This window comes from Herpailurus yagouaroundi, unplaced genomic scaffold, assembly GCF_014898765.1.
Source record: "Herpailurus yagouaroundi ecotype Mexico unplaced genomic scaffold, PumYag 142, whole genome shotgun sequence".
In the NCBI taxonomy this organism is placed as follows: domain Eukaryota; kingdom Metazoa; phylum Chordata; class Mammalia; order Carnivora; family Felidae; genus Herpailurus; species Herpailurus yagouaroundi.
Genome location: NW_024412397.1, coordinates 23,843,909 through 23,856,961, shown reverse-complemented (window position 1 = coordinate 23,856,961; position 13,053 = coordinate 23,843,909). Strand labels below are relative to the sequence as shown.

Genomic DNA, 13,053 nt, shown 5'->3' with positions numbered 1-13,053 from the left:
AAAAGAGCTGAATATTTTATCCTACATATATTTGCCTTGATGAGAAAAGTGCTGAGTCATCTAGGTAGTTCAAGTAAAAATTTGAATTTGAATCATGAAAGGAAGTTCTCCTGGGGACATTTGCTCCAGTGTTTCTGCCGCGCATTCAGAAATTTGCTCATCATATTTGGTAACTGTTCAAAATTCTCTGGAGGGAACTGAGACAAGTTTTCAACATAGGAAAATTCATATGACTGAATATAAACTTTATTTCTTTGGCCAGCCTGGCGTCTACAATATGTGCAGCCCGGTAATCAATTCATGATACAAATATTGATAATGTATCTGTTTCTTACACATTTGCATGAACTAATCAATCATATATAGTGCAATAATTTCTTTGTCTTTGGTTGATAAAGGTTAGGTACCGGTAAACAATAGCCTGTGGGTCAAATTCAGCCCCATGCCTGTTGTGGTAAAGTTTTACTGGAACACAGCAATACTTATTTCTTCACATATTATCTATGGCTGTTTTCACGCTATGGCGGCAGAACAGAGTAGTTGTAACAGAGGCTGGACGGTCCTCAAAGTCTGTAATATCTAGTCTCCTGCGCTTCACAGAAAAAATTTGCCTGCTCTCACTTTAGCAGAATATATTGAAAGCATATGATTCCTAACAGTGAGCAGATGGCCAATAAATGAGTTTTCTATTCCAATCTTCCTTTGCTTGTATTATTTCTTCTACCTGGAATGCAATGACTCTTCAATCATTTCTTTCTTTATTCACAAGTATTCATCATGTGCCTGTTATGTGGCAGGCACTGCTTTGGTGCTGGGATAGTGTAGATAACAGAATCGACTGTCTTCATGGACCTCACATTCTACTGGGGTGGGGAGACACAAGCGGATGTACAACATCATGTCTCCTCCTGATTCATGCCGTGAAAGTAAATAAAGCAGGTACAGAGGTCTCTCTGCCTGTTTAATTTGTATTCAACCGCAAAGTCTTGCAAAGCCCAACTTCCTTCACGAGATTATCCTTGGTCTCCCCATTTGCTCATTGCCTCTTTCCCTCTCTGTAAAGTCCCAGCTCTTTTTATTTGGTATTTTTAAGGCATTTATGTCATTCTACCATCAACTGGAGCTCTTTGTTGATGTTTTTCTTCTCCACCATAGATTGTGAGACCACCATAGATTGTGAGGTCATAACAATGAGGCAATTTTTTAAATTTCTCAACAGCAACTAACACGGTGTCTGAAAATTGCTAGGAAATCGGTATATACCAAAATACGGATCTACCAATGGAGGTTTGTAGTACACGACATTTTGATGCATCTGCGTCTCAGTCTGTAGTCTTCCCGAGTTTGTGACCATCACTGTGACCCATCATCATGTGCACCAATGGAAAGAGGGACTTTCCCATATTTTCAGAAGCTGGGATCTCTTCAGGAATTAACTACACCCACAAGTCCGTTTGGGCCATAAGATTTATCTTTTCTCTTGATAAAGAAATGAGATAACTTTTTCTTAATTGATTACACCCTGAATTTACCCCAGTAAGAGGGAAAAATTCAACCTGGCTCTGCAGGTTGACCTCGCCGCGCCCGGGAGCAGTGACATCGGGTAGCTCCACGCCCAGGCCTGCAGCCTTCGAGGGTGGCTGGGTGCTTCAAGAGGATCAGGAGAACATCAACCTGGAGAAGGCAGAGCCCGCCCAGCAGCCTCCTTCCCCGGGCTGGGAACCCGTGCCTCCCAGCACCACCGTAGAGCCCAAGACAGGATGGGTTGCACCTCTTAAGGATCTTCCTCTAAATGATGAGCATGCACCTGTTCCTCCCTGGAAAGCCAACAGTCAATAGCCTGCCCTTACCATTCACGTGCATGAAGCAGAAGAGACACAAAAGAGGCCACCTCCATCTAGAAACAAAACAGAACATGAAAATGTCCTGGCTTTTAGCTCAGCTATTACTTTATCAGGGCCAAGAAAACTGCTGGTACTCCTTCATTATCCAGTGGATGGTAGTTCTGAGTCACCACATACTATGGGCAAGTTGCACTAGAAGACGAAAGCCAGTGGGTGTTCCTGAAGTGACAGGCAGCCGTGAGGACATTCACACATACCTTAGGGAAGTGGAGGTTAAATGTAAGCCTGAAGTGGGCTACGTGAAGAAACAGCCAGACGTCACTAACAGTAGGAGGGCTATGCTTGTGGACTGGTCCATCAAAGTAGGAGAAGAATGTAAACTACAGAATGAGACCCCGCATTTGGCTGTAAACGACATTGCTGGGTTCCTTTCACCCATGTTGGCTCGGCGTTGGCAGGAACATTTCAGCTCTCGGTGGTACCGCTGCTGTGCTGTTAGCCTCCAAGTTTGAAGAAATGCACCCCAGAAATAGAGTCTGTGCACATCACAGGTGATACCTATACCAAGAAACCAGCCCTGAGGACGGAGCACCTAGTTATGAAGGTACTTTGCTTTTGACCTAGCTACACCAAGACTTTTTCTTACCTGATGCTTTCTGCACCAGCAGTCTGCAAACCACAAAGTTGAAAGTTTGGCGATGTTTTTGGGAGAATTAACTTTGATGGATGCTGACCCACACCTAAAGTATTTGCCATCAGTGATTGCTGGAGGGGGCTTTCCTTTAGCACTCTACAGTCACAAGACAAAGCTGGCCTGAAACTTTAGTTCCAAAGACTAAAGATATATACCCTGGAAGGTCTCCATCCCTGTCTCGTGGACCTTCACCAGATCTACCTCAGAGGACCACAGCATGCACAGCAGTCCATAAGAGGAAAGAACAGAAGTTCAAAGTATCCTGGTCTTTCTCTTCTGGAGCCACCAGAGACACTAAATGTGTAGCAGTGAAGACTGCCTTTGTTTTCTACGATGTAAATAACTCATTGTATACGGTGTCCAGCTTTTCTAAGGTTTTAAGTTTATAATCATGTCTAAATACAGAAGTTATTTATAAGGCCAAGTACAAATTATGGTATGCATTACATTTTAAATGGTTTTAATTTGTATCTTTTGTACATGTAACTATCTCAGATATTTGGCTAATTTTAAGTGATTTTGCTAAAGTATTAATGATGCCAGCTGTCATCATAATGGGAATTAGTAAATGGATTTGGGGAATTTGAAAAAAAAGGAAGAAAGGGAAGAAGTTGAAACAAGTAGTTACCAAACAGGTAATTAGATGAGAAATTCTTGGCTTTCTGTTGCTGTGTTAAAACACACACACACATATGCGTGCACACACACACACACACACACACACACACCCTTCAGAGCTCATGGGCTGATCTGTTGGGAAGAAAATAGGTTACTTTGTTGGAAAGAAACCAGCACTGGCGGTTGCATTAATCAGTGCTTAGAGATCAGCCAATTTCTCCCATGCGTGGGATGAATGGGGTTATTCAGGAAAGGGCATCTGGGCAGGAAATGGAGGAGTTGTAGCTAACAGAGCCAGGCTAGCCCCTGAGAGTGGAAGGGAGATCTGTCATCAGAACAAATGAGCATCAGCGAGGTGCGGGAGAGGCCAAAGGTGCTTCTAGAAGGTGAGTGAGAAGGAAATGAAAGGTTGCAACCTGTTATCAATTAGCAGAGTTCTTGGGGCAAAGCCACGAGCAGAGACAGGCTGTGGGTCACAGGAGTCCTGTATCACACTCATCACTGAGCCTCCATGGAAAAGATGCGTCTCTGTGTGTGACCTTTGTCCTAGAAGTGACTTATTATTGCCTCATTCTCATCAGCACCATTACCAGCAGTCCCCACTATTTCTCAGCACTAGGAGGAAAGAGCCAGTAGTGAGGTTCTGTAATGGCTAATAAAACTATAAAATTCCTAGATGCCTTTAGCTTCTATCTCTGGATACCCAATTTAACAGAAATAGAAAAATCTGGAAATTTCTGTTCACTGCGGGAGTGTTTCTATATTGGAGACATGACAGCAGCCAAATTGCCATGGGAACTTTGGTAAGATTCTTTCCTCAGCCCACAGGATAAGCCTTCTCTTTGAACTCGGGAGGGTTTCCTGGATGACCCAAACTTGTTCCCACTGTGCTGCAATCACACGTCCTTGAACAAAGCCATCCAGGACTCTGGTCTCTTTGGGATGCAGGCTGTGTTCTTGAGGAACAACCTGTTTTCTGGAACAACCTGCAGACACCTGGGACAGGAGCAGCCTCTGGGACAGATAGTGTAACACGTGGTCAGGCAGTGGGTTTGCCTGCCCTGTGGGTTTATATCCCTGTGTGTTTCAAGGCTTTCCCGTGAGGGTTGTACCTGCAGAGTCTCGTGTTTGTGCATATTGATAAGATGAGACTGATTTCATTCCTAGAATCCTATGTCCATATTTCTAGTAAAGTCTAGTAAAGTCTAGTAAAGTCATATTTCCCAGATGAGCTAGTAGGAAAACAAAAAATGTGATCTTTGGAATGTAAAGATAATCCCTATGCACTATTGATGAGCTTATGGCTATCTATAATGACAAACAATAACATTTTCCTTGTAGTAAATATAAGTACCTTTGTATACTATCAATATTAGTAATATAATAGCAATTATTAACTGAATACTTACTATGTGTCTGGCACTAATTGCAAGCACTTTAAAAATGTAACATTTACAATAACACTATGAGGTAAATACTAATATTATCCCCATTTTACAGATGAGAAAAGTGAGGCTTAGTTCAATAACTTTTGCAAAGACTTCTGGCTAGCAAGAGGCAGATTCTATAAACCTAAATCCAGAACGCTGCCTTGTAGCCTCCACGTTATAATCACTCCTGTTTGCACAACTAAAAAGTGAAGGAATGGGGCTTCGAACCCAGACAATCTGACTCAGAGTCGTCACTGTTTCTTGTGCACTACGTTTATATTTTTATCTGTGTTTACACATATTTTCACCAGATGTATCGAATCAGGTCCTAGCTCTTTTTCGATTTGGGGACAGGTGGAGGTTAGAAGAATTCACAGCCTATTGCTTAGTAGCTAGGGACTGTCTGGTATAGATGAGTTATACACATTTATGGGAAAATGAGACTTTGTATTTATTGTATTTCCACGTAGAAAGAATCACAGGCATTTTTTAAAATTCATACTTGTAAACAAATGTGGCAGCAAGATGGCAATGATATGTATTTCAAGCACTACCAAGCTGCACTAATATTCTTGAGACTGTGCAACAATGGATTCAACTCTAAGAGGGAAAAGAAAAATACAGTCATGAGGAGTGCGGGCATTGTCAATGATGTCTTACCTGAAATGATGAACTTATTAACATTATGTATAATTTATGAACAATTTAATCTATGACTTTTCAAAGTTATCTAAAATGTTTCATAGGTCAGACCTGTTTGGCTGGATCTGTACTATAAGAATGTAACAGTAAGAGAGTCCTCATCTTTCTTTATATTCAATGTCAGGAAACAGAGAGGGTTTATAATTTGTGATTAAAAATTAGAAATAGTCAAATGCAGCTAGCTTACTTGAAGCATTTTCTTCCACGTGATGAACCAGCAGATAGCTTTTCTGTTTAGCTAACAAAGAGAAGGGGGTTATGGCACAGTTTCTGGAACAAAGGAATTTGAGATCCAAGTACTCTGCTTCATAATTTTCCTTTAATGCAAACAAAGTGAATTCATTCTCTGATTTAATCATTTCCACTCTCAAATATGTGACTTATAGCATTCTCTTTCCACAGAATTTGCCAAAGGTTTATTTAAGGCATGTCTTAGTTTGAATCTAAAATTCCACGAAGTAAACAAGCCCATAGGCCCTGGGCAAAATGCTGAAGTAGGATTCTTTAGATCCTGAGTCCAGTCTCTTGCCCTTCTATCTGTTTCTATCTGTACCATTCTGCAAGCCCATTGGAAAGGTGCTGAGGCCCTCAAGGTAGTGGTCCATGTGGTAGTCATTCGTTCAATGGATACTTTGTCTGCCTTCCAGATACATGGTAGATTGCACTTCCTGGCTTGCTTGGAGTTTGGTGGGGCCATGTGACCAGTTCTGGCCAATGAGTTTTATTTAGATATGTATGTCATTTCTTATCAGAGCATTGCCAGTGCAGCACCCTCCAGACCTCTCTTTCCCTCTGCCTCTCTCTCCCTCAGTGAGGAGCGTTATATAATTGTCCTATCAGCCAGATTTGTAGAATAGGGGTGTCTTGGAAAAGAGCTGATGCAGGGATCGCGTACCATGAGCAAGAAATCAACTTTCTCTTCTTAAACCACTGGGATATGGTGGTTCTGGGTGTTACCAGAACATAAGCAAACCTGCTGCGGGACCAGTATTACCTGTTAGATGTGTGGAATAGCCAAGCCTAAGAATCATCAAGATAGTCCTGAGGAACAATAAGATGGAGGGATAGAAGACTTTCTTCATATATTAAGCTTTATTATAAAGCTATAGTAATTAAAACGGTGCAGTATTGTTAATATCATAAACAAAATACACAATGATAGAAAAACCAGAGCTCAGAAGCAGCCCCAACCGTGCAGGGGAATTCTGTATTTGACACAGGTAGTGTTGCAAATCACTAAGGAAAAATAGAATTGTCAAGAAATGGTGCTGGAAAAGGTGGTTTCCATAGTGGGGAAAAAATAAACTTAGTTCCATAACTCATACACAAAAAATAATTCCCAAGTGATTAAGAAGTTAGATGTGAAAGATAAAATTTTTAAATTTCATGGGAAGCTTTGAGTAGGGAAAGAATTCTTAAAGGAGATAAAAATGATTGATGATGTAGATTACATTAAAATTAAGAAATCAAGTGCTTCTATCAAAATATGTGGAATGATAAGTCACATTTAGCAACGCATATACTTTGCAAAGGATTACTTATTGGAAAGAAAAAGACAACAGAATGATAATTCACTTCATAGGCATAAGATCACAGCCATTTCCCCCAAAGAGGAAGCACAAATGGCAGAGATAAAAACCACACACACACACACTCACACCAGGAGAATGAACATTAAGTGCATATAAAATCTCAAACATTAAGAAGCCTGTCAATACCAAGTATAGATGAGGATGTGATATATAGGAATTCTCATTCACTTTTTATAGGAGTATAAGTTGGTACAACTACTTTGGAAAACAATTCTTTCATTCTTGTGTAAAGCTGAACATTTCATTACAACTGAGTAACTTCACTCACAGGTGTCATGAAGAAATACTTCATGTAGTAAGATGCAGGTGATGGTAGAACCATCATGGACAGCATTGTAGAGGTGAGAGATATGGGGAGATATTGGTCAAAGGCTACAAACTCTGCAGGTTGAGCAGGTTCTGGAGATCTAATGTACAGTGTCGTGATTATACTTAAAATACTATATTTTATGCTTGACATTTACTAAATTAAATGTTCTCACTGAGCACACACAAAATGATAATTATATGAGGTGAAGGGTATGTTACTTAGCTTTATTGTGGTGATAATCTTGCAGTGTGTGTGTATCTCACAACATGGTGTATATCATAAATACATAGAAGTTTTATTTGTCAATTATGGATTGATAAAGCTGGGGGGAAAAAGACAAATGCAAGAATGTTCTGAGAAGCACTGTTTGTAAGAGCAAAAATTCTGAAACAATCAAACTGCCATTGACAGGAATATGATTAATTGTGGAATATTTTTTCAATGTGGGTGAAAATAAATGAATTTAACATTCACTTGAATGTTCATTCAAGTGAATTCATCATTATAGATGAATACTTGAATGCTGAATGAGAAAAATAAGTCATAGAATAATCCGTACAGCAAGATAACATTTTAAAAAATGTTTAAAAACAAGAACAACTAAACAACATATTGAGAAGGAAGCGAGGGAATGAATGAGTCAGGGAAAGGGCATGTACAGATACAGTGATTTTGGTAATACTCCAATTGTTAAGTGGGCGATAGTTCCAAACATGTTCATTTTTTATTGTACTTTCTCCTTATGTATGTATTACATATGGTATAATTATATATGTGAAAAAATATAAAATAGTTATCTCATGTATATTTTCCCAAAGATCTCATATAGGAAGAATTTTTCAAATAAATATCCAATGGAGTTTAAACAAAAGATATCTCTTCATTGGGAATCTCCAGCAAGAAGAAAATTCTTCATCGTCTGAGCACCTTTTAACAGTGTCGCTCCCAACATCCTTTATTTCTGATTTCATTGTTCATGAATGCCTCTGACATTCTCAAATGGTAAATAACAGAAGAATTCTTCCCCTGGCAGCCCATTCTTTTCCTCCTTTTTCTTCTCCTCTTCTTCCTCCTGTCTCTCTTTTCTTTCCATTTCTTTAATTTCAAACCAATTATTTATCATTTGTTGCTTTATAGTTGTTACTGATTTTTCTTAGCTGGATATACATCATTTCTAAGATATTTGCCCCTAAAATACTTTTTTTCCAATTTAGAACACCTTCCTCAGATGATAGCTTATCTTTTCAATGTTTTCATTTAGGTAATTCAGGTAATTCTTCCATGCCTCTGTGTCAGAGCTTGGAATTTCCCTGGAACTCCACAAACTACAACAGCCAACATTCATGTAGCACTTATTATGCTCTAGGTTCTAGTCTGTTTCTTCATTCAGTCCTCATGGAAACCAGACAGTGTTCTCCCATATTGCAGATGAGAAAGCTGAGGCACAGAGAAGTTCACAACCACAAATGACAAAGCTGGGATTCAAACCAAGCAGTCCAGGTATAGATTCCATGCTCTCAACTAACTACCACATCATCACGATGCCCCTTTGATTTTCTATCAACCAGTTTTCTGTCTGAAGCAAGATTATCTATTGCTTACAATAGCAAATTTTCCATTGGGTATCTTTCAACTTACCAGTATTGGCTCTCTCTCTGATAAGATATGTGCCTTTACCAAGATTGGTGCCTGATTTGCAGATACCTGATGGGCTCTATCAGATCCTGGAATATACAAGTGTAACTAGTCTAGCCCGCTAGACTTCTTTTGCCTAGCCACCAGATTCTGTCCCCCGTTCAATAAACCTTATCAGTTTCTTGGACCCTGCAGAGAGAATATTTTACATATAAGTAAATATGCATATTTTAAAAGTCCTCTTGAATATTAAACCTTCATTTTGCACTCAATTTCATGTGAGGTACTATGCTAACCCCTTTCATTTAATCCTTCCAACAACTCCAAGAAGTAGGTTGTACTCTATCCCCACTTTGCAGATGAGAAGACTGAGGCACAGAGTCACAAACTGTACAAAGCACAGCTGATATTTAAACCCAGAGAGTCCAGGGGCGCCTGGGTGGTGCAGTCGGTTAAGTGTCCTACTTCAGCCAGGTCACGATCTCGCGGTCCGTGAGTTCGAGCCCCGTGTCGGGCTCTGGGCTGATGGCTCAGAGCCTGGAGCCTGTTTCTGATTCTGTGTCTCCCTCTCTCTCTGCCCCTCCCCCGTTCATGCTCTGTCTCTCTCTGTCCCAAAAATAAATAAACGTTAAAAAAAATTAAAAAAAAATAAATAAACCCAGAGAGTCTGACTCTAAAACCCAATGCTTCTCATTATTAGAATATATTGTCTCTCCATGCTGAATGAGAAAAATGAGATAATATAGTCCACATGGAAGAAAAATTATCTCCATTTCTCTGGAGAGAATAAAATGTAGACTTTGTTTCTTTCTGTCTCTTTTTTAAAACATCTTCAGTGAGATATAATTTGTGTACCATAAAATTTACCCATCCATAACATTTATCCATTCAAATGTATAACTTAATGATTTACAGTGTATTCACAGAGTTATGCAACCGTCACCATAATGTCCATTTAGAACATCTTCATCATGCCAGGAAAGACACCCTGTACCCCTTAGCATCCCTCTCTGTCCACTCTGCACCCCTCCCCTGGCCCTAGGAAAGCACTGATATACTTTCTGTCTCTATAGATTCTCCTATTCTGGATTTTTCCCATAAATGGAAGCATATAATACATAGCCTTTTGTACTGAATTCTTCCACTTAGTATAATGGTTTCAAATTAATTGTTCAATCCCTGACACGTGCTTTTAGCAGGCAGTTAATATTTCCATCTTGTGGACTTTTCCCTGTCTCTAGTTTCCCAATCAGTTCATACCTCTGGTGTAATAACTGGACAAACAGGTCAGCCCTGCTGGTGCTTTTGTGGCCCTTATGTGATATCTCATATGAAGGTTAGTTTTCCATCTTCCAACTGGCTCTTCTGGATCGTGGAATGATGCTTTCGGTCACCCAGATCCTGCCTGTGGTGCCACGTGCTTGATGTCCAGGGCTTTTTTGTTGCTCTTGGTCACATTTACATGCTCACCCATTGCTTTTTTCAAAGCAGGAATCATGGTGTCAGGTAGCCAAATATAGAAATGCTTCTAGCTCCAGCCTGGACCAGCACACCCAGATTCTTCCATTGGAACTAGCACACCAACACAGTCATGTTTTAGAGTACTTGGGATCTCTTTAGGCCAGCAGAACTTGGATCAGACAACCCTAGTCTTCACTAATAGTCTTTCTTAACTTTGGATTTTAGGGAGCAGGTATGGGGGGGGGTGTTTTTGTTCCTTCCCTCTCAAAATACCTCGAGAAAAATCATTCAACTTACTTTACCTTCTTCTGGCATCGGTTCTACACTTCAAAAGCCTACTAATTAGACAATTTTTAAAAGTCTGTTACATACACTTCTAGAACAATGAGCGCCTATCAATAAGGAAGACCCCTTAAAATTCTTCTTTCATTACAGCAGACCCTTTCCAAGGTGACTGGCTCTGTCCAACTCGGCAAAGAAGTGGCACATGGCTTCAGCACCCTATTACATAATGTAAGATTTTCCATCTGATAAATAATTCCTTTTCATTTTTAAAAAAGACCATCTACTGCATTGGCCCAGTGCTCTTCATATCTTCAGATATGTTTCCTTGAACTCCAGAATTGTGTTTGTGCATGGAGTGTGACGGTCTGGACTTGGAAGTTTGCTCATTCACATTCGTTTCTCCTACTGCTAAGTTAAGCTCTCATGTTTCCTTTGCAAAGAGATGGATTGTCTTGCCTCTTTTTTTTTTTTTTTTTGTGGGTAGTTTTGACATTCTGTGTATTCCATCAAATTTTCTTTTTCTTTGACACAGTGAAGAACAAGTAATTTAAAAGTTTAGAGAGAATTTGCAAAGATGAGGTATAGAGCAGTTTGAAAGAGATTCACTTGCTCTAAGTGCACCTGCAGATGATGTCTGCTGAGCCACTGCCAACCGTGGTGAGCACATCAGGCTGCCAGTCAGCAGGCTGAAGCATTGCTTGCAGAAGAATTAGAAGCCATCACTGTGGGATTTGGCCTTTACTGTGGTGTAAAAGTAGGGGGCATCACAAGTTCAGCAAGTTTAAATCCAGGGTCACCTGTATTAGAATTATGTGATGTGTATTTGCAATCGGAGAAGGTTTATTGTGCCAATTTTGTGGAGTCTTTTTTCCTTCTAGTTACCTGCAAGGTGAATTTACTTTTATTACGATGGATCTCAGCCAGTCTATGAGAGCAGGGAGAAGCCAGGTGAAGGAAGAAATTACCTTTCCTTGAGGAGTAAAGTAGCTCTTCCACATGTGTGATTTATGATTGTTTATCATGAAACGTTACCGACTATATTGGCCCCAAACCAGTTTTCATTTTCTGGTTAAGATTTAGAAAGAACCACGTCTACTCTGTCCCCTTCTGCCCACCACCCCCGCCCCCATGGCAGAGAGTTCCCCAGGGAGAACTTTGATGCTTGGACTTCTGCCAGCCTTTCCAGAGTGAGAGAGAGCACAGACCAGACAGGAAGCAGAGTGAGTCCTGTTTTGCCTGAGCTCTTTCATCAGGCTAGGTGATGATGATATATGAAAAGCTAGGCACTTTTCATATATGGAAAAATGAAATTAAAAGTCATATTTTTCAATTCACAATTTTTCTAGGCCACAATTGTGGTTGAACTATTGCTATAGATCTCAACAGATTGACAGAAAATAGGAGTGAAAAAGGAGACTTAACCCAAGAGACTATGGGAATAGAAAGCCTCGGGCTAGTTCATTATCCTTTCCCTTGAAGATAGGAGAGGAAGTTAAGGAATATTTACAAATCAGTTACTATAAAATGTCCAATAAGAAAGAACTTTAGGGGTGCCTGAGTGGCTCAGTCAGTTGAGCACCCAGCTTTGGCTCAGATCATGATCTCAAGGTTCATGAGTTCGAGCTCCACATGGGGGTCACTGCTGTCACCTTGTTAGTGCAGAGCCCGCTTCAGATCCTTTGTCTCTCCCTCCAACCCCTTCCCCTGCTCATTCTCTCTTTCTCAAAAAATAAATAAAATACATGAAAGAAAGAAAGAAAGAAAGAAAGAAAGAAAGAAAGAAAGAAAGAAAGAAAAGGAACAAACTTTAGCCAGGTGGGACAAATGTTCTTTGGAAATTACATCTGTTTGTATTCTGAACTACTACATTAAATTTCTCACTACTTACTTGCCGAAAAGGATAAGCCCTCCTGTGATGACTGCTATTTATCTACAAATATTCATGGCTATCTCTTATGGAAATGTAACCCTTACCCATGTGTCTGTGATTGTTGCAAAACTTTACATTGTTTTGGTAAGAATTCTTATTTATTCATTATAAGTTAAAGAAGAAAATATAATTTATTAGAAAATGTTATAGAAATTAAATTAATTCACCTCAATTTTGATGTGCACACTGTGATGGTTAACTCAGTGTTCATGACATGGTTGGCTTTACTCTGTCACCTCAGTAAATAAATGGCAAGAATTCACTTGTTGGTGGGAAGCATAAATGTTCCATGGTGTGACTTTTCTTCCTTTGTCCCTTTGAGCAAAACAAACCAGTGATCCAAGCAGATTTATTTCCAACCACATTTGAAATTTGTTTTGTTCTTGCTTATGCTATTATTTGTGGTCCTCATAAAACCCCTGAGAAAGAAATGGCATCATCTCCAGGGAAAAAAATCTCCTGTGAAAACAGAGGATTGAGAGTGAAAGCCCTGGTCCAAGGAAACACAGAAGGTGTCAGAGCCAGGAGCCAAACCCGGATCTGTCTTCCCTC

The 13,053-nt window shown here is 39.9% G+C and overlaps 1 pseudogene; it reads left to right on the top strand.

Moving 5' to 3' along the window:
* Positions 1–520: 520 nt before the first annotated feature.
* LOC121032701 (cyclin-A2-like) lies at positions 521–2,864 on the top strand (annotated as a pseudogene).
* The last annotated feature ends 10,189 nt before the right edge of the window (positions 2,865–13,053 follow it).